Source organism: Lissotriton vulgaris, unplaced genomic scaffold (assembly GCF_964263255.1).
Source record: "Lissotriton vulgaris unplaced genomic scaffold, aLisVul1.2 SCAFFOLD_408, whole genome shotgun sequence".
Classification (NCBI taxonomy): Eukaryota; Metazoa; Chordata; class Amphibia; order Caudata; family Salamandridae; genus Lissotriton; species Lissotriton vulgaris.
Window position 1 is genome coordinate 296,780 of NW_028240805.1, and position 22,159 is coordinate 318,938.

Sequence of the window (22,159 nt, forward strand, 5' to 3'; positions counted from 1 at the left end):
GTACGCGCGCGGCCCTACGGCCTTTAATGCACAATATGTATATATGCAAAAACAATGTCCCTCGGCTGTGGAAGCAAAAGTATAAAGAATGAAGCTCAATATTTATACACACAGGAATAATCACAATAATATGAATGTTCAAAACTGATAACGGAAAACAGGATAATGCAGTTGTCAATACAGCAAAGCAGGATCGTTTATTAGTCTTTAGTACGAGATCGGAAAAAGTATCGCGTTTTCCCAGGACGTGTCTGCTCGTCAAACAAAGGATCCGTTGAAGAGACAGCGTCCTGCTGATCAGTTGAGTGTTCTGGTCTTGAGTCTTTTGATGACAGATGTTCAACAGTGTCTTTCTACTGCGCTGAGGATTCTCCGACAGGTTGTGCGTCGCTAAAAGGTACAAACGCCGGCAATCCTTCTGTTTCAGTTGATGCAATGCCTCTCCTCACCCACAGGTCTGCCGGCAAAGGGATAGGGACCTTTTTGGTATGGGTGGCATGCACCCAATTCTTACGCCCCTCGAGACGAACAGCAGTCCTCGTGGCAAGGAGGACCTGGTAAGGTCCAGTAAACCTCGGGTCCAAGTTTTTCTTGCGCGAAAAGTTCCGCTTCACCACCCAATCTCCAGGCTGGAGCTGGTGGCCTGGACCCTCCGTCTGCGTCGGCAATGCGTCGTGAACCTGTTGGTGAATTAACCTCAGTTTAGCAGTCAAGTCATGAAGGTAATCGATCAGCATTGGGTACTCAAGATCACAGAAAATACCTGGCCTTGGAACCCCCCAGACATTCGCAAGACGGCCGAACACTATTTCATAGGGACTAAGCCCTACTCGGGAGTGTACCGTCGCCCTAGTTGACAGCAATGCTAAAGGTAAAGCGTCAGGCCACGAAAGACCAGTCGTAGCCTGAATCTTTGCTAATTTCAGTTTAAGGGTACCGTTATACCCTTCAACCAAACCAGCTGACTGGGGATGATTGGCGCTGTGGAATTTCTGATTAATTCCAAGGCCCTTACATACACTCTTCATCACACTACCCACAAACTCACTTCCGTTATCTGACCACACGACTCTAGGCATTCCGTACCGAGGAAAATATTCCTTCAGTAGGATTTTCGCAGTAGACAAAGCAGTATTGTCTTTGAGAGGATAGGCCTCGATCCATCGGGAGAATGCGCAAACCACAACTAAAACGTACTTCAGGTTATTGCATCGCTCCATATGGATGAAGTCCAATTGGATCACCTCAAAGGGACATGAAGGGGGAGCAAAACTGCCAGGAGGAGTTGGGGTTCCTTTGCCAGGATTGTACATCATACACACCATACAATTCTTCACCAGACGTTCAGCACATTTCGTAATACCATCATTCTTCCACACAGGGGACAACAATTTACAAATACCTTTCGCGCTAATATGTGCTAACCCATGCGCCATTGTCACAACGGCCAGCACATATGCATCAGGCAACAACCATCTTTTCTGATCCGACAAATCAATCCAACAACCATTCACATCCAACTTTCCCGTGCTTTCTTTCCACTTCACCTTTTCAGTCTCGGTGGCCTCATTCTGAATTTCTTTCACACTTTCAATAGTGTCTTCACACATGCTCGATTCTGTAGGCCACCTAACCGAACTCGTCACATACATTCGAGTGCTAAGGTTCCGGGCAGTCTCCTTAGCAATCTCGTCCGCAAATGCATTACCACGACCAACATCATCCGTCACCTTACGATGCGCACTACATTTAACAATCGCTACTTGTTTAGGCAACGTAAGGGCATCCAAAAGATCATTCACAAGCTGGCCATGCTGAATCTTCGTACCGTGCGACGTCAAGAAACCTCTCTCTCTCCACAATCGTCCGAAGCTATGTGCAACACCAAATGCATACTGACTATCAGTATACACATTCACACGTTTCCCTTTCGCTAACACGCATGCTCTAGTGAGAGCGATCAACTCTCCAGCTTGGGCAGAATTCTGATTCAACCTTGCAGTCTCAACAACAGTATTCAACGTTACAACAGCGTAAGCAGTAGTCACATCGCCATTCGGCAACTTAAAACATGACCCATCCACATACAATGTACCATCTGGATCTTCTAATGGAGTGTTTTTAAGGTCCACTCGACCTTTTGTTTCTTCTTCTGTCCTCAAGTAACAATCATGTTCTGCTACTTCATCTGACTCTGTGCTAATTGGTAACAAAGTTGCCGGGTTCAGAACATTGCAACGTTTTATCTGAATATGACTTGCCAGCAACGTCAGCTCATACCCAGATAATCTCGCACTCGTCAAGTGCTGGGTTTTCGTATGATTCAAAAGAGTATCGACTGCATGCGGAACCATCACCGTAAGCATATTATCCATGACCAGTCCTGCTGATTGTCGGATGGAGACCGCAGCTGCCGCTGTTGCTCTCAGGCAACTCGGCAATGCTCTAGCTACCGGGTCCAAGGTCGAGGAAAAATATGCACATGGACGCTGTTTACCACCAAAAGGTTGCGTTAAGACACTCAAGGCACAACCTTCCCTCTCGTGAACATATAATGTAAACGGTTTACTGTAGTCGGGAGTACCCAACACAGGAGCCGAACACAATGAATCACGCAGTTCAGAAAAACTTTTCTGACATTCTTCCGTCCATGGTAAAGGAGTTGAAACATCCTTGCACGTAAGAGCCACTAATGGTTTCGCTAGCAATGAAAAATTAGGAATCCATTGCCTGCAGTACGACGTGATACCTAGAAAGGCACGCACATCTCTTTGGGTTTTTGGCACAGCCATTCGTGCAATTGCAGCAATTCTCTCTGGGGTCAACCTCCTTCCCTCCTTTGACAATAAGTGACCTAAATAGGTTACTTCTTGACAACAATATTGGAGTTTAGAAGGTGACACCTTGTGATTTAACACACAGAGATGTTGCAGCAATGACACCGTAGCAATCTTGCAAATGTCCTGAGTATCAGCAGCCACCAATAAGTCATCGACGTATTGGATTAAGGCCGCACCGACCGGCAACCTAAACGCATCCAGTTGACCCTTCAAGGCTTGACTGTAAATTGATGGACTTTCACAGTAGCCCTGAGGAGCGCGTTTGAACCGGAAGCTGCGTCCACCGAGAGAGAAACCGAAAAGGTCTCTGCTCTCCTCGGCAATCGGGATGCTGAAGAACGCATTCTTCAAATCAATCACCGAAAACCACGATGCAGAAGCTGGAATCAGAGTCAGTAGCGCCGTGATGTCAGGCACAACAGGGAATTGAGGAACCACAATTTTATTTACCTCCCGTAAATCAATAACAAAACGATAAACGGGCGGTTTTGAAGGATCAGTACGTTTAAGAATGGGCAGCACAGGGCTGTTGCGCACGTTTCCCCGAGTCTCTTCAATAACATCTTTGTCGATCAAATCATAAATGATCGCTAACAGTGCTCGTTCACCATCAAGAGAGATACGATACTGGGGAATACGGGGCAATCGCACATTAGATTTCAACTGAACAACATAAGGGGAGATGTCAAGCAGGCCCACATCATTGGGACCTGTCGCCCACAAAGACGCAGGAAGAGAATTCAATTCCGGTGGAAGCTTATCGAGAGACAAATACATAGGAGAGACAACCCTCTCTCCTAACGTAAGCTTTACACCCGCAGGAGAACAATACAGAGTTGCATATAAACGTTTAAGCAAATCCAGGCCCAAAAGATTTTCACCACAACCAGTAGTCAAAATCAACGGAGCTTGAAGCTCACGTGGCCCAATTGTAAGGGGCAAAGGGCACGAAACTGGATTGCTAACGGGGGCGCCAGAGAATCCAACGGAAACATTTGTTAAGCCAGACAAAGGTGCGCCAGGGAGTTTCGAATGCATATTAGAACTTTTCGCTGCACCAGTGTCCAACAGAAAAGGCTCAACGACGCCCAATGTAGCAACTGCGACGTAAGGCCCTCTCTGATCAACCGGAACTGATACCACTCCCTCTCCTTGTCTTTGGCTGTCCTAGTAATTACTGTCGTCAGTACCCTGATCGACGTAATAATCGTCTACATTGTACTGCGCAGATCGTCCTTGCGATGATCCACGTTGATCGAAACAATTATTAGAATTAGAGGTGTTATCGGAATGATCATTCTGAGCACCACGACCCCTACCGCGTGACACCTGATGCGAACCACCACGACCTCCTTTAGACGAATTACCACTATTGCGATCATTCAGAACAGGGCAATTGAATTTAATGTGCCCCTCCTGTCTACAATAAGCACATTGATTGTACCCTAACGATGATCTTTGGGAGGAGGAATCATTACGCGACTGTGATCTGTTCGATTGCGACTGCGGTCTATTCTGTTGGGGTGCATTCTGATTTGAACGCGGAGGATATGCTTGTTGAAGCAACACTTTAGTTTTAAGCTCTTTCGCCTTTTTGTCAGCGCAGTCGTTCTCTTCTTTCTCTCTGTTCTCATAATATTGCGCTGTAGCCAATATCTGAGCTGAAGTAGAAACGGCCCATGCACTTTCCGAATTCTTCAATTTATTGCTCAAATCGGGCAATAAGTTTGAGACAAATTTATCCACAAACAATCGCTGACCACCCTCGGTACCCATATCCTGTCCACTGTGGTCAATGAATGCTTCCTCGAACCTCGTAAAGAAGTCGGAGACACTCTCATCCTTCTTTTGCTTACAAGCTGATAATTTGTCCCAATTTACCCTCATAGCTGGCATAAGAGTTTTCATTAACGTTATTATTCTTTGAGGGAGATCAACAATCAACTGGTCGGGTTTAGCAGCAGCCGTTTGTCCGGCATCCGCCGCTACTATGGCAGCCCAAGCACCACCTAATTCATTCGGATGATTCTCGTGGCGAATCTTAGCCCATACCGGTTGCGGTACAACATTGCCGAACAACATATCGATGTCGGCAAGATTCATTACCGTAGCATCTACGAGCTGCGATAATTCTTTGTAATACCCTGTAGGATTTTTGCGAGGGTCAGGCAAAAACTGCTTCACCTGCAACACTTCTGAGCGTTTCCATGGGAGATGTATCCACACTCTCTGGAAATGCGCCAATGTCGGAGGAGCAGCATTAGGATTAGCTGGTATCCAAACCGGAGGCACTTCTCGCATAGGAAATTGACCAGACTCATCTGGCAGTCCTTCAACATCCTCAACAAACAAAGCTTGAGGTATAGGAGCGGGACGGAACGATAACAACCGTTCAACAGCACGTCGAACATTGGTATCCACTATCAGTCCATTCGAGAACTGAAGCTGAAGGTCAGACAAAGCGGCCAGCACCTCGTCAGGCGCATCAGCCGATATCTGACCGCGAAGAAACTTACACATTTCATCGAACACATATCTTTGGGTTGGTATATTGAATTGACAAAACGTTTCGAGCACAACACGTGGCGGATTTCTAAGAGGGTTTACCATCCAACCCATCGCCATATTATATAGCGCAACGCGTTCTCTGTTTCCAGGAAGCTGACTACGTCTCTGAGGACCATCGGAACCAGCGGACCCATGAACAGGTCCGAGCGAATGAAAGAAACTAGCCGCAAGAGGAGAGTTTCGAGAACGTGTAGAGGGAGAAGTATAGGACACAGGACTAACAAGTGAAGGAGTAGAAACAGTAGCAACAGCAGGAGTCAATAAAACAGGAGCAGCAGCGGGAGCAGGAGTATGTGGAAGCGGTGGAGCAGTAGGGATAGCAGTAGGCAAAGGAGCAGGAACAGTCGGAAGAGCGGGTACAGGTTGAGGAACAGGCACAGGAAGAACAGGCGGAGGAATAGGTGCAGCAGGAACCACGGGAGCTGCGGTACCCTGTACATACGGAGGTGGCGACTTCATAAGATAAGACATTAAAGGATCCTCAACTGACTCTTCCTTCTTTTGCGACTCCGCAGGCAAAGCGGGATAGCATTTATCCACGGTCATACGCTGTAGTCTATCAAACACTTCCTTATCCTTAACCTCCTTGTCACGCTGAAATTGCTCTGCTTTCTTCACTATAGTAGCAACATTATCTCGCTGATTTCGTTTAGTCTGTCTGATTTCTTTCTGTCGGGCTTCTTTACGCCACAACCGAAAGGCATCAAACATGGCCGGCCTTGACTTCCTTTCGAACAATTTAATCTCTAGATTATCTAAGATCGGGGCCTCGAAGCTACCATGAGGTGGCCAACGAAGGTCACCGTCCTTCTTCGTGTATTTGATCCAATAATCATTAAAAGTAATGGGGCCTAGCCCATGTTTACTGTACAGTTCATAAGTGGGAGTTCCAACCGGAGGTATCGGACACGAGTCCTCCAGTCGGGAATCCGTACCACAAGGTCTGAAACAACAAAACAAAGTACTACGACCAGGCATCTTGCACACTAGCCGAGTTTCACAAACTTCAAGGGTTACGGGATTTACCAAGTCCCAGCAAAGAACAAAACCCTCGGTTTTTGGCGGCTGCAGTCGTCAAACAACACAACAAAAATACGCTGGCAAAGTGTCATCGACAAAAACACTCTCACAGCGTCAACAACAAAAACACTCGCTAAAGTGTCAACAACCAAGGACTCTGGGAGCGACCCACAAATACTTAACTCAAAGATCAATGGCGTCACCAGGAAGGCCCGTCAATCGTCTCGCTCTACCAAGGTCTACGCCAGGCGCCAAAACAGGTCTACAGTCAGGGCAGCAGTCCGTCGCAGCCGTCAGGAGGCGGGAATCTTCGCGGGAAAAGTCTTCGGGCCACTTATTTCGACAACAGGATCGATGAAGCGGGGTGCACCTTCCCTCGGAGATTTCACACGAAGTTCCTCACGATCGTCGGGCTTGGACCGGTACCACTGATGCAGCCCCACGTTGGGCGCCAACTGAAGGACTGGGTTATTTAGAACCCAGCGGTGCCAGGGCACAACACCTGAAACCTTCGTGGGTAACCTGCTCCGGCGTACGAATCACAGAGACACGGGACACTTCCTTCGGCGTCAAAGATTCAAGGTTTATTTACTGCAGGGAACACAGAAGTCACGACAAGCAACACACGTGCAACTTGGGGAGACTGCTTCAAATTGGTTCTGTGGATCGCTCCTTTTATACCCAATTTCCCCATAGAGTTACATTGAACACAAAAGTTTATGACCCGGTTCCCACAATCATCCCCCAGAGGGGTCGTTTTGGTCACTTTGAAACACACAAGGTCCGGAATATAAGTGAGGAAACATTTGGCAGTTCCCAACTGTAAAAACCCATCTTCCCAACATTAGTGCATTCCAATCGGTAATAAACAGATCGAAATAGGAACAAGAACAGGTGTAGAGGAAGACGGAGACAGTGGGGGGATCGGAAAGGGTGTAAAAGGGGAGGTATCAAGAAACACGAGATACAGGCATCAAAGGGACGTGCCTAATGAGATGCACGGCTGAGACAATAAGTCCGTGCAGCAAGATGAGCCTCGAGCGGCGCCATCTGCTTTACAGTAGCATCTCCCTCATCATAAAGACACTTACAAAGGACATGTGTCTTCCGCAAATGTCTTAGGAGTCCCAGGGTCGCGAAACGGACAACGTCCGCTCGCTGGCTACTTGAGGGCAAGAGACAAAATGGATGCCGTATCTAAGATGGAACCCGTGGGTACAGATAGAAATACCCGCGTAACAGACGAACAGTTTAAGTTAGCACAGCGAAACTGCGCACACTTACTAAACTCGTCATTTGCGGTTCATAGATACCAGACTCGACCATATTCGTACGAGTCGAAAACACCACTTACAATTGTCACGGAACCTCAAACGTTAGACAACTTAACTGCACTTCAGGTTATCACGGAAAAATATGTGAAAGTTCGTGGTGGGCATGTATATGGTACATTTATTGACTTCTCCACTGCATTTGATAAAGTGGACAGAACATTGCTGTGGAGAAAGCTATTTGATTTAGGGATGCCACCTTTTCTCATTAAATTAATCCGTGCCCTTTATTCAGACACCTGGTGCAGAGTGCTGCTGGGAGGTGAAAGAGGCTTATCTAGAATAATACCCACATCCAACGGGTTAAAGCAAGGTTGCCTTTTGGCTCCTTTGCTATTCTCACTTTACACAGTTGATTTACCTCTAGCGCTCTCAGCATGCTCCGGTATTGCCCCGACGTTGGGGGGCGTTCCGATTGCATGCCTCATGTATGCAGATGATATTTTGATCCTCGATCTTACCCCGAAGGGCCTGAATAATCGCCTGCAAGCTCTTTATGAATACGAGGGAAACCATTATCTGTTGATAAATACTGCAAAAAGCAAAGTGATGTGCATGGCTGGAAGGAAGAAACCTAAATTTCCTAACTTTCCATGGGTAGTAGGGGGTCAAAAATTGGAAACTGTGAGTTCTTATGCCTTCCTTGGTAAAATTGTCACGAGTAATCTAAGCGAGAAAGCTCATATGGCCAATAATTCCCGGAAGGCTATCTCGCAGGGAAAGAGTTTGGTATCCTTGTATAAAGCCACAGGTAGAAGGCATTTTTCTATTTTACTGGATGTATTCAGAGCAAAAGTACCTGCCTCCCTACTATACGGAATAGAGTTAATTGACCAAAAAAATTGGAGCTTTTTAAATTCCTCGGAAGGAAAAATTTTACGTAGTTTATTATCCGTGAGCACAGCAAATTCAACTGCTACCTTAAGACAGGAACTCGGCCTACGCAGTAGCTGGGTTCAAGGTTTGGCTGGTATCATACGCTGGGTTGTAAGTCTTGCAAAGAGTGAGCCCAATACCTTAAGACATCTCATAAAAAATGAATTGCTGGGAAACTTTAATAACTATTCTTTGATTATAAAAAATTTCAGATATGCTGTGGGTCTATTGCAATTAGATAAAGATGCTCTATTTTCTTTATCTTCCTATCAGTTAAAAACCCTTCTGAAGTCCTCCACGTGGGAACTTGGGTTTAGACTGGATAGAGATTTCCGGTTGTTGAAAAAAGGCTGTACTCCTGTTATTGAGTCCTGTCTACTGAGGAAAGCTCAACCGTACACTCAATGGAACATTCCTCACAGCGTTAGACGCTTAGTGTTTTTAGTAAGACAGGACTTGCTTCCGTTGAAATCTCTTTATTCCAGATGGTATGGCCATTCAGCGGTCTGTGATTTTTGTCAGATGTATGACTAGGATTTGGCTCATGTCATTTTCGTTTGTTCAGCTCTGATGACTTTTAGGCGAAGATGGTTAAGACCAATTTGCCTACAACTCAACATTTTGTCAGCCTCTGCTTTTCGGGCGGCTATGATTAATCCGCCAAATGAAATGTTTTGTTTTAAACTGTACAAATTCTTTAAATGTTTTTTGGATCTGTATTAAGATGGTAATTTTTAAACTGTTGTGTATTTGATACTATTGCATGGTCGAAATTTTACGTTTAATGCTTTTTGTATGCATATTTTATGTCTTTTATGTGGACCTCGTAAAGAGTTCCGTTATCATAATAAATAAAACTTGAAACTTGAAAAGCCAGGTCTAACAGTCACACATAAAAAACTATCTCAGTATTGCACATCTTTCTTCACTGATGTTCATAGATCTCATGGGCCTTCCTTTGCCTCTTTGGAATCTATTGCCATATGTTAACCGATGGCTGACTGCTCATCACCATTTGGATGATAGTTCGTCTAGGAAGGTCGATGCTACTGCACATCACAACAAAAGAATGATTTTGTATCTACATGTTAGGAATTCAATTATTCATAAGGTCTCACTAACTACTCATTGCTTATGATTAAACATCCCATTGAAACACAACATGGTCTATAATGAATGAATTAATATATGTTCAGAGCATCCAGTTATAACTGTATTTTTCGTAGGGAATATTGTTACAGAATTGGGTTTCAAAATATAAAATGCAGTGTTCAATTTGCATTGTTTTTAATATAGTTAAAAGTTCTATAATGGTCAGTGTATATAATGGTGGTATGACTGGTAGGTTAATAATTTTAATAGTTTTGTTATTCACAAATGCACTTTCTAGCATTTTTGTATGCAATGCATGAACTGTGCTTTGTTCTTTGTACCAGGATTTTAATGCCTAGCATGTAGAACATAGTGCCTGCGGACTGTAGTTAGTGAAATACCAACCTTCATTCACATTCAGGCTCTTTTTTTCTTCCGACAGGTAACTCAAATCACAGGCTTAAATTCTGATCCGTTTTCTTTGTTAAATCGTATAATTCCCTCAAATGTACTCATTATAGACCTGCTAAACATATGCGTGAGGTATTGAGATCTGATGTCCCTTCTTGTTCTTATGTCACTTTCTGTGAGGCTGTGATGCCACATGTGATGTCACATGCCATGAGGTCACTTGCACACTGCCTAACTTGGTCAGTTCCCCTACTTCTTTTCTCAGGACCTATGCGCTGGTTATGACAAAATAGGTTTGTTGTACTCACAAATGGCACCAAAACTATTTAAACATAGGTCACCCCATACTTTGTGTGCTACCTGATCACTGAGAAACACTTTGAGAGCTCATCTGTGTTATTAAGCGCTATAGAAATACTAACACATTAAAATACAAAGAAGTGGTAGGGAAGAGGTGACTGCAAATGGGAGTTGGATAGTGAAGGATTGGAAAAGTGAAGGGAAAGAAATAGATAATGGGGAGAGAGAAGTGAAAGATAGCTAGAACGAGGGAATTGAGAGTGAAAACAGAGATACACAAGAAATGTGAAGTGAGGGACAGAAGAGTGAAGTGAAACAGGGTTGTGTCAAGTGAAAAGAGGGTGGAGAAAGAAGAACAATTGAATAAGTGATGGACAGAGATATTTAAGCGAAGGACAAGGAGAGAGAGTTGTGTATGGCATAGAAAAGGGAAAGATAGATGCAGATATTTAAAGAAATTATTGAGAGGCCTAGAGCTGTGGAAAAGGACAGTCAAGTCGATCAGGAGAGTTAAGAGCTGTGGGCAGGTGAAGTTAGAGATGTGTCTATGGAGGATGCGGATTGAGAGCAGGATGGGTGAAGTTAGAGATGTGTCTGGAAAGGATATGGTTAGCGACATGGATGGGTGAAACAAGAGATCTTTCTGAGGAGGATGCAGTTAGACATCTATACGGGTGAAGTAAGAGATGTCTTGGGAGGTTGCAGTTAGAGATCCGGATGAGTAAAGTTAGAGATGTGACTGGGTAGGATGGGTTAGAAATGCAGATGGGTGAAATTAGAAAGCTGCCTAGGCCCTAGGGAGGGTGCAGTTAGAGATATGTCTGAGGAGAGTTTATTTATAGATGTGGATGCGTGAAGTTAGAGATGTGTATGGGCAGGATGCAGTTAAAAATGCAGATGGATGAAGTTAGAGATGTGTCCGAATAGGATGCGGCTAAAGCTGAAGTTAGAGAAGTGCATGGGAAGGATGCATTTAGAGATGTGGCTGGGTGAAGTTAGTCTGGGGAGGTTGCTGTTAGAAATCCGTGGGGGTCAAGTTAGAGATCTGAATGGGGAGGATGCAGTTAGACACTTGGATGGATGAAGTTAGAGATGCGTCTGGGCCATGAGGAGGATGTAGTTATAGATGTGACAGGATAAGTTGCAGTAAGTGAAGTATCTGTGGAGGTTGAGATTCGAGGTGTGGAGGGGTGAAGTTAGAGATCTGTCTGAGGAGGGTGTGGTTGGAGATGGGGATGCGTGGCGTTAGAGATGTGCCTGGGGAGGACGCAGTCCAAGGTGTGGAGGGGTGAAGTAAGGGATGTGTCTAAGGAGAATGTGGTAAGGGATGTAGATGGGATGGTGCAGTTAGAAATCTGGATGGGAATCTTCTGGAGAGAGGTGACAAGGGTCATGACTGAAGTCACCAGCGTAGAGGTACCAACAGACCCGAGATGGCTAATACTCTGTGTCACAGGAGAGGAAAACTGGCGAAAGTGCACACTAATATGGTTGAAAGTAGCAGCAATGGTGATAAATAGGAATATAGCTAAAAAGTGGGTGATGTGTCAGATACTGGACCTCAGGGAATGGGAGGCAGACTTGGATTGGTGCTCGGGGACAGAAAAGTAGTCCATAAAAGTAGAGGTTGTCAACAGAAATGGAACAAAACCTCGGGTAAATGGAGTGAGTATAGAGGCCACTAAAAAGTGAAGGGAGGGGGAACAGGGAGATGAGACAGTGTATGTATATAAAATAAGGCAATTGGGTTCTGTGATTTATCGGAGACAAGGGTGTTTGCGAAAGGGCGTGGATAAAGTGTTGATGAATGTTTTTCCCCTGTATGATAAATGCAAATGTAATTAGACCAATTGTTTAATAAAAAGAGTTTAAAAAAAGAAATGTGGATAGGGGGTGCATTTATTGCCAAAGGGGGAGTAGATGAAGAGATTGCATAGTTGCAAACACAAAGAGTGGCTGCTGATGTCTATATGTAGAAACCTCTCCATGCGGTTTGGGGTGTGGATGGGTGAAGTTATAGATGTGTCTGTGGAAAATTGCGTGTGAGTTGTGGATGGGTGAAGTTAGAGATGTGTCTGTGGGAGATATGGTTCAAGGTGTGGATGGATGAAGTTACAGATGTGTCTGGGGAGGATGCATGTTCAAGGTGTTGATGAATAAAGTAAGAGATGTGCCTGGGGAGGAAGCATGTTTGAGGTGTGGATGGGTGAAGTAAGAGATGTGTCTGGAGAGGATGTGGTTTGATGTATGGATAGGTGAAGTAAGAGATGTGCCTGAGGAGGATGCAGTTCGAGGTGTGAATGGGTGAAGTTAGAGATGTGTCTGGGGAGGATGTGTTTCGAGGTACGGATGGCTGAATTTAGAGATGTGTCTGTGGAGGATGCAGTTCCAGGTGCGGATGGTTAAAGCAAGATATGTGTCTGAGGAGGATGCAGTTAGGGATGCGGATGAAGAGTGTTCAGTTCGATGTCTGGTTGGGTGTACTTTGAGATATGTCTGGAGAGGATGTGGTTCGATATGTGAATAGGTGAATTTAGAGATGTGTCTGGGTGGATGAGGTTTGAGATGTGGATAGGTGAAGTTAGAGATGTGTTTTAGGAGAATACAGTTAGGGATTTGGATGAGGAGGGTGCAGACCCAGATTGCGGATGGTTGAAGTTTCAGAACGTTGTCTTAGGAAGCTGAGGTTCAAGGTGTGGATAGTTAAAGTTAGAGATGTGTCTGGAGAGAATGCTGTTCGAGGTATGGATGGGTGAAGTTTTAGATGTGTCAGGGGAGGATGTGGTTCGAGGTATAGATGGGTGAAATTATAGATGCGTCTTTGAAGGAAGCTGTTCAAGGCATCGTTTGGTCAATTTGAGATGGGTCTTGGGAGGATGCATTTCGAGCTGTGGATGGGTGAAGTTAGAGATTTATCTAGGGAGGATGCGGTTCAAGGTGTAGATAGGTGAAGTACGAGATGTGTCTGAGGAGGATGCAGTTAAGAATGTGGAGGAATAGGGTGAAGTTCAAGATGTGGTTGGGTGAAATTAGAGATGTGTCTGGGGAGGATGTGTTTCAATATGTGAGTAGGTGAAGTTACAGATGTGTCTGGGGCTTGCGGTTTGAGATGTGGATAGGTGAAATTAGAGATGTGACTGAGGAGAATGTGGTTAGAGATGTGGATAAAAAGATGTGGTCCCAGAAGTGAATGGGTGAAGTTAGAGATCTGTCTGGGGGAGATGTGGTTGGAGGTGTGGATGGGTGCAGTTAGAGATGTGTCTGGGGACGATGCGGTTCAAGGTGTGGGAGGATGAAGTTAGAGATGTGTCTGGGGAGGATACAGTTCGAGGTGTGGATAGGTGGCCTTAAAGATGTGCCTGAGGAAGATGAAGTTAGGGATGTGGATGAGGAGGGTGCGGTTCCAGATGTGTATGGGTCAAGCTGGAGATCTATTTTGAGAAGATGTGGTTCGAGGTGTGAATACGTGAAGTTAGAAATGTGTGTAGGGAGGATGTGGTTCGAGGTGTGGATTGGTGAAGTTAGAGATGTGTCTGGGAAGGATGCAATTCGTGGTGTGGAGGGATGAAGTAAGAGATGTGTCAGGTGAGGTGTGGAGGGTTGAAGTGAGAGATGTGTCTATGGAGGATGCAGTTAGGTATGTGCAAGAATAGGGGGCAGCTCTAGATATGGATTAGTCAAGTTAGAAATGTGTCTGGGGAGGATGTGGTTTGAAAGCTGATTGGGTGAATAGATGTGTCTGTGCACGATGTGGTTAGGGATGTTGATGAGAAGGGTGCGGTTCCACATGTGGATGTGTGAAGTTAGAGATCTGTCTGGGAAAGATACTGTTTGAGGTGTGAATGGGTGAAGTTAGAGGTGTGTCTGGGATGCATGTGATTTGATATGTGAATAGGTGACGTTAGAGATATGTCTGGCGACACCGACTAAGAAAAAATGGCTCCAGGAGCTATTGTATTGTAAGGATCAATTACAAACGTATGAGGAAGAATTGCCTGTGGCTTCACGTCCAAAAGACTTCTGGGCACCACTGACAGCATATCTACTCACTTGTCCGGAAGAGTGATCAATTGTATATGGGCTTGGGGTAGCTGCCTACTCATGCTCCTTCATTAGCCTTAAAGCTATTACATGGTAGGACAGTATAAGTGCTATTGTGAATTTGATGATGGTTCTGTTCTAATTTAGCGACATATCTGTTTCCAGGCCCCTAGACTCTCTGATGTTAAACTGTTGTTGATACTCAGCCAAATGTATGTATCGGCCACTATGGACGTCTATTGGTACCAGTCTTGGGTTAGGTGGGAGGGGATGGGGTGGGGGACTTGTTTACTTTTACTCTTTTTCTTGCTTGTTTTGGCAAAGATCACAATGTGATGTCAGATATGCTTGACTGATGTTTATTTACTTGTTGAAAATCAATAAACATAATTATTTTTAAAAAAGAGATATGTCTGGAAAGGTTTCAGTTCGAGTTGTGGATGGATGAAGTTAGAGATGTGTTTGGAGAGGATGCGGTTCGAGATGTGCATGGGTGAAGTTAGAGATGTGTCTGGGGAGGATGCGGTTCGAGATGTGGATGGGTGAAGTCAGAGATGTGTCTAGGGAGGATGTGGTTTGATATGTAAATAGATGAAGTAAGAGATGTGTCTAGGAAGGAGGTGGTTCAAAGTGTGGAGGGGTGAAGTAAGAGATGTGTTAGGGGAGCATTGGTTTGATGTGTGGATGGGTGAAGTAAGAAATGTGTCTGTGGAGGATGCAGTTCAAGGTGTGGATGGGTTAAGTTAAACATGTGTCTGGGGAGGATGCGGTTCGAGGTGTGGATGGGTGTGGATTGTCTTTATACCTTTTCAGATTGTGTCTTTCTTCCCCAGGTTGAGCAACTTTTTTAAGGTTCTATATGGCAGGTCCTGAGGAAGGTGGCATTACATCGCTCTGCAGCCACCGAAATGCGTTGACCACTGCCTTGTTAGACCCTGCTAGATATAGTTGTTGTATTTGATCACGTAGAATCCTATGTTATTCTGTAGTTAAGCCCCCAAGATTTATGTAATTAGTGTGGAGACTGTTTTGGGAGTGTAAGAGTATGGTATGAATGGGAGTGTGTGTGTTTGGTCTGTGTTTCTCTACCTGGAGATATTCTTTATTTATTGTTTTATTTTATTTTCCACTGAGATATAATTATACTATTATTTGAAAGATTATGTGTTGAGTTGTTTATATATAGTAAAAAAAAAATAACATAAATACAGTATCATGATGAAAACATTTTTGATATAAGAAATTAAATAAAAGAATATATTTTTGCTATCTGTTTGAGTATTTGGTTACTAAGGGTTTTTGAGCTCACGCTTTGTATCTGTGTCAAATCAAGTGAAAAAGGAATATAGGTCGAGAGGGAGACTTTCTTCTTGTTGTGGAGTTAGAGATGTGTCAGGAGTCGATGTGGTTCGAGGTGTGGATGGCTGAAGTTAGAGATGTGTCCAGGAAGGATGCTGTTGGAAGTGTGGATAGGTGAAGTTAGAGATGTGTCCGGGAAGGATGCCGTTGGAAGTGTGGATAGGTGAAGTTAGAGATGTGTCCAGAAAAGATGTCGTTGGAGGTGTGGATAAGTGAATTTAGAGATGTGTCTGGGGTGGATGGGTGAAGTTAGAGATGTGTCTGGATAAGATGTGGTTGGAGGTGTGGATGAGTGAAGTTAGAGATGTGTCTGGGGTGGATGAGTGAAGTTAGAGGTGTGTCTGGATAAGATGTGGTTGGAGGTGTGGATGAGTGTATTTAGAGATGTGTCTGGGGTGGATGAGTGAAGTTAGAGATGTGTCCGGAAAGGATGCCGTTGGAGATGTGGATGAGTGAAGTTAGAGATGTGTCTGGGGTGGATGAGTGAAGTTAGAGATGTGTCTGGGGTGGATGGGTGAAGTTAGAGATATGTCTGGTTAGGATGTGGTTGTAGGTGTGGATGGTTGAAGTTAGAGATGTGTCTGGGGTCGATGCGGTTCGAGGGGTGGCTGGGTGAAGTTAGAGATGTGTCTGGGGTCGATGCGGTTCGAGGGGTGGCTGGGTGAAGTAAAAGATGTGTCTGTGGAGGATGAGGTTAGGGGGTGGATGGTGAGGCCGCAGTTCGAGATGTGGATGTAGGGGATGCATTTACAGGCGCAGAAGGGGGGAGTAGATGAAGGAGTTGTGTAGTCCCAGACACAAAGAGTGGCTGCTGCTGTCTCCATGCAGAAACCTGTGCATACGGTTGCTATAAAGACGCAGCGCTGCCTGCCGCGCGTTGATATTCATTTGCTTTAAAATCAGGACTGGCTGAGAGGCGCCATGGAGGGTGAAGAGTACAGGGCCGCGGGAACACAGGCTGCTAAATAAGGCGCAGCTGAGGCGGCGGGGCTCCCGAGGGCGCGCGCGCCAAATGTGCGACTCCTCAAGCAGAACGACGAGGGGGAGTCTGCCAGCGCGAGCGCCCCGCCCTCTCCTCACAGCTGTGTGCCTCTCATCCTCCTGCTCCGTCCTCAGAGCTCCGCGTCTGTCCTTTGGTCTCTGTCGCTTCCCGCCCCTGATTAGCTGTCTCTCCCCTCCCCCCTCGTGCCCCTCAAAGCTCGGGCTCTCTCCGCGCGTCTCTTGGTCCTGCCTGTCTCCTCCCTCTCCTTAATAGCTGTCTCTCCCCTCCCTCCACGTTCGCCTCAAAGCTCGGGCTCTCTCCGCCCGTCTCATGGTCCTGGCACTCAGCCCGTCTCCTCCCTCTGCTTAAAGCTGTCTCTCTCCTCCCTCCTCCTGCACCCAAAACCCCGCTCTCTCCGCCCGTCTCGCTGCTCATCAAAGCTCTGCCTGGCCTGTTCTCCCAACTGATGCTGCTCGTCTCAGAGGAGTGCCTTCTTCCATCCTCTCAACGCTGTCTCTCATCTGCCTTCCTGCTTCTCAAAATCTCTCTCCTCCCACCCCTTGCTTCACACTCAGTATCTTGTCCCTCCTCCTTGCAGCCATCTCTCCTCCCTCCCTCTCTCACTCTCTAAAGCTGGGTATCTGACTCTCGCCTCCTGCTCTTCACCGTTTCAGGCTCCGTTCTCCTTGCCGTTTTAGGGGGTCGCCTCCTCTCGCAGCCGTCTTTCATTTCTACTCCTGCCCCTGAGGTCTCTCGTTCGCTCCGCCACCTCATGCTCTCTCAGATCAGAGTGTTTCACTCCTCACAGCTGCCTCTCTCCCCACTTCCTGCTCCTTCACAACTCCTTGTGGCCTTGGGCCTTGGGCCTTGGGCCTGGATCCGCCCCCCCTGCTCTTGCACCTGCGTTTTTTCTCTCTTACCCCTATTCCTGAGATTTCTAGATATCAACTCTTTCCACCTGCCTCGCCAAGTTCGGGTTCTCCCTCCCTGCTCGGGTGCTTCAACGCCATCCACATGTGACCCGTCTTCGCCCCCAGATCCTCACAGTTCGGCACCTCTTCCTGCTCCCCATACATCTGGATATTTGAACCCCCCATCCCCCGGCTCCTCCGAGACTCTTTAAGGCAGGGCCCACCTTCCAAGGCCCCCCTGGGAAACTTAACTTTCTCTCTTGTTCACGTTTATTGCATAATTAGATATTTTTAAGCACACAGGACTTCAATTCGTAGAAAAATGGGTAATAAAATAAAAAGGGGTTCTAAAAAAGGGCCCCCAAAATATTGTGTGCTCAGGGCCCCAAAATTCCTTAAGATGACACTGGCCTCCTCCACCCACACCTCTCCTCTCATTCCACGGAGCTCTGAATGTTCCCTCCTTCCTCTTGCTTGTCACAGTTCTGAATATTTTCTTCCTCCTCTTGCACCTCAGAGCTCTTTTTTCATCTCGACCATCTCCGGAACTCTGAATGTTCACACTTTCAATATTTCTCCCCTACTTCTCTTACACTCTATTCCGAATCTCGCCCCTTCACACTACTATAAATCTGTTCCCACCACTCTAAAATCCAAAAATGCAAACACATCAAACATATGCCATTTTTAACATGTCTCATTGATTGCAGCTGGATTTTGTCTGTCTCCGACGGACCTCTAAAACGTCACTAGCTTATAAATAGGCTTCACAGCCAGAAACGACATACCCTGGTCCGCATCCTGGCAGTGGATGCTTGTGGTTGAGATCTGAGTGCTCCCTGTGTACCAACTCCCTGGGACCTCATGGTGACGGTCAGAAAACTGTTTTGCTCCCTTGGGGTGTCTGCACCCTTAGATAAGAGTTTGGCCCCGAAGGAAATGTTGCACTGTTTCATTATTGCATTGAGGTGTTCCTGAGTACAGGAATGGACTATGAATCTCTTCTCACTGCAACCTCATTGGCCGAGGATGACACACTGTATCAGTAACCTACTCTCTCTGCCACACTCAATCACTTATGAGTTTTTTCTCGGGTAATGCTTTTGCAAAATACCTCTCCTAAAAATCCCCTCTATAAGAAACACCCTTGCTGACTACTTACTCTAGATTTTCACAGCTTGAATATTTTTCTTCTGCTTCTCTTCCACACTGCTCTGAATCTTGCCCCTTTTCGCTGCTCTAAATCTGTTCCCACCACTCTAAAATAAAACATTTTTTTGAAAGTAAGCACATCTAATTTTTACCATGTCTAACTAATTGCAGTCAGATTTTGTCTGCTCCAGTGTTTTGGGAAAAGTTGGACAGAAAGCTCAGACAGAGAAGAATCATGGACATGAGATCAAGATGTTTAATGGTCTGAAAGGATCAAATGATGCACCCAATGGGTAGTCAGCTTTTACTATTGGAATGAGTTCCCTCCTCGATGCTAGGATGCAATGAGTATAGATGAGCGGGGTTGGCGTGTATTGGAGGTAGAAGGTGAAGGTGTAATGGATAAATTTGCTGGGTGCGAAGTAACGATTTTATTGTTTTTAGGGAGTATGTGGGCAATTTTAAGGTACTTTTAAATTATTCTAAAACCTTGCGATATTGTAATGTTGTTTGGTAACTCTTGTAGCTATGATCGACCCAATGATGTTAAAGATGTGAGTATGGTGCTATAATATACAGATCAGTTTTAAAATGTATTAGTAACTATGTTATTGTCCGCACGCAGCACTTTAGTTTTGTCAGTGGAAAAGGTATTGTATTCTTTAGTCGCTGCTGAAAGCACAGGCCACCTTAGTATTGATGTTGGGATTGTTGCGTGTTAATCTAGGTTCCTGATCGATACTGTGACCTTATGCCCATATTCGGCTATAAATCCCTTTATTCCCTATATTGGCATAACCGTTCAAGTGCGATTTTCTGAAAAGTCATCTCTGGCCTCACATGAACAGAGCCACATTCCAGCATGACTCTCTGCTACTTCCTTTGCGGCCAATTAGTGCAATGACAGAGCAGCAGTCACTATCTGATATTCCTAGATAACACTCCGAGTTCTTCAACAAGATAAAAACTTAGCAAACCTGGAAATCCCCGCTTGCTATGTTTTGATTAGTAATGGAACTCTAATGAGCAACTGATAACTATCACTTCCTAGTGACATCTTTAATTGACGTCTTATGTCCAGCAAACTTGCGTCAAACCCGGCACCTGTCAGGTATAAATATTACCAACGTTGCCTTAAGCAATGTTCGTTGCCTGTTGCTGATGCCAGCTGCCTGCATGACCCTGTGTTGGTAAATCTAGCACTCTGTCGCTGCAGCCTGCTATCCTGTGGTGGTGAAGCTGCTGATACCATTATCGCCGCCAAAGCGCGACCTATGGTGCAGTACGCTTAAGGAGCTGAACAGTCGTCCCTCTGCGAAGACATCCAGCAGATTCCAGCATCCCGTGGACGCTGTCCCCCCTCCTTCCTCGACGCGCTGAAGAGAAGCCGCTGCCTTTCTCGTGCAGAGAAATCCAGTCCCGGCGCTTCCGGTTTACCCTCGCGGGTGACTGGGATATCGAGAGAGACCCCTGAAGGAGATACCAATCCTCCATCATTCTATTCAGAGGTATGGTGTTGACTAAACCCTTAGACGAGAATTCTTGAAACAAACCTTGGCAAAACCAACTTAACTTAAGCTACTTACTTACTCCCCTTTTCACGTGTTAGGCTTAGGTCAGGCACAATGGGGTAGGCTTAGTTAGAAGCACCAGTTGAGTATGTTAGCCTAATGTATACATGACTGTATATATGTTTTATTACTTTTAAACCATTGTATGGCTAAGAAACCATATCAATGCTTTTACAGTTCTATTTCGCAATACTTATCTTACTGTACGTACTTTTTATAATAACAATTATTGCAATTGTGGCAATACATTTCTCTTGTACGAGAAGAAAGACTGTTCAATAAATGTTAACCTTTATTGACAAACGCCCGTCTCTCTATTCTCTACATCTCGTGAAAGTAAACTGCACTAGACTGACTGAGTGAAATACATGTCTATTGTTTCACACGACCCTAGAGATTGACTCTTGATCTGAGGAGCAAAGTTGTCATGTTGCACGGTTGTTGGAAAACTGAATCCCTTCTTGTCTGTGCCAAGGAAGCTGATCACTTCCTATGCAGAGAAGAAAGTTTCCAGTGACCTCTGAGCTAGTTGGTAACACAACCCAATTAAGTTTAGCATAGTCAGTGGAGGCCTGGAATATCCGCAGTTCCACGTCGATACTACTGTTTATGTTATTCCAATGCGCAGGGCCTAGTGGGAAACTAGGAACTACACTACATGGCGCCCAACGTTTGGTAAGGCGATAAACTAACGCAAGACAGTAGAGTAACTCAGTCGTGCATATTTCACACAGACCCCTTTCTCCCGTAAATACTCCAATAGACGTCTGGAGTGGGTGAAAGGTTAAAATCCGCCCGACCTTAGTAGGAAGAGATTCCTATGTAAAGCTCTGGTTTATTCAACGTTGAAGGATACAGTGTTCCAAAATATTGTGCACCTAATCTTTGTCTCCTTGGAGACCTACTCTGCAAAGCCTGCATTTATAAAAAATGACAGACAGTGAAGAAGAAAGGGAAGCAGTTAGACTGGCATCCCTACTAATAGAGGAAGACTCGAGCCTCCTAGACACAGACCCGGATGCTATTATCATCCCGGTCCACTTAAGAAGATCTATAACGTTAAAACTTATAGAGAACGGACTGACACCTCAAGGTGGTACAGTAATTTTCGTGATAGAGGCTCACGAGTATCGGCAGACAGAGGTATTCTATTCATGGATAAACTTTCCAGCGGCAAACGCTACAACACAAGAGTTTCACTATTACAAAATAGAGGAACCTCCGGGAGAGTACGCTCCCTTCGAGGAGATTGAAATCCCACTTAAATTTCAAGAGCACCTGCTCTGGTTTAATGGCGCCCTAAAACACAATGATCACATAACTAGGCTCGGTCCTCTAGGGAGACCAGGAGCCACGTGGCCGGTTCTAGCCAGCTACACACCACATCCTGACATTGTAAGAATGTCAAGAGAAGAGCTGTTAGTACAGCTAAACACATTAATAAAAATACATAGGCAATTAGTCCAATATGTAATGCGGACTGCAACAGTCCAACCAGCTGTTAATTCACACCAGCTAACCCCTCACCAGGGGAACACAAATAAAATTACACCACAGAACATACAGTCATGTCTTGGTAAAACACCCGTAAAACGGGAACAAATTCCTTTCTGGTTAGCACAGAAAATCACTCAAATAGAGGCAGTATTTCCTGATACTACCCCTATTGAGAAACACAGAATCTTGACCATCTGCCTTCCTATGG